This window comes from Triticum dicoccoides, chromosome 7B (assembly GCF_002162155.2).
Source record: "Triticum dicoccoides isolate Atlit2015 ecotype Zavitan chromosome 7B, WEW_v2.0, whole genome shotgun sequence".
Classification (NCBI taxonomy): domain Eukaryota; kingdom Viridiplantae; phylum Streptophyta; class Magnoliopsida; order Poales; family Poaceae; genus Triticum; species Triticum dicoccoides.
Window position 1 is genome coordinate 628,272,709 of NC_041393.1, and position 594 is coordinate 628,273,302.

Here is a 594-nt window from a genome sequence, read left to right on the forward strand (position 1 = left end):
GCAAATAGAAATTACTATTTCTAGGGAGGGCAAAATCTCTATTATTCTCCAATCTAAAAATCTCTATAAAAATTTCTTCACTAAATTTGCCCAGGTTGGGGGGCCCACGGCACTTGCAGGGATGCACGTAGCTCCGCCAGTGCCCTCAATGACTGTTTGTAGGGTTTGGTCGCATGCATGGTGTCTTGTTTGTTTGTGACGGCTTCTCACATGTAGTATGAGAAAATTATGCAGTTTGACTCGAAATGAGAGAATCTTTCCCACCTGATTGTCCATGAGAGGATGCATGAGTGAAAACGGCTTATTCAGTCGTTCCTCCTCGGGAAGGCTTGCTGGTACTTTAAACATCATGCAATGCAGGAATCTCATGAAACACAAGCAAGCGAAGACCACGCAAAAGCAAAAGATTCCTTCCACATGCAGTCTACCTACCACCGTGCAGGATACCAACCCTCCTAGGTTTCACAGGATCCTCGAGGGATCCCTACCTATTCCCCGGGCCAAGAAACCACGGACCAAGTTAGCCCTGGGTGATCCACCGACGCATTTGAAGGCCCACGAGACAGGGGTATCCCCGCCCTTTTTGTGGCCTTT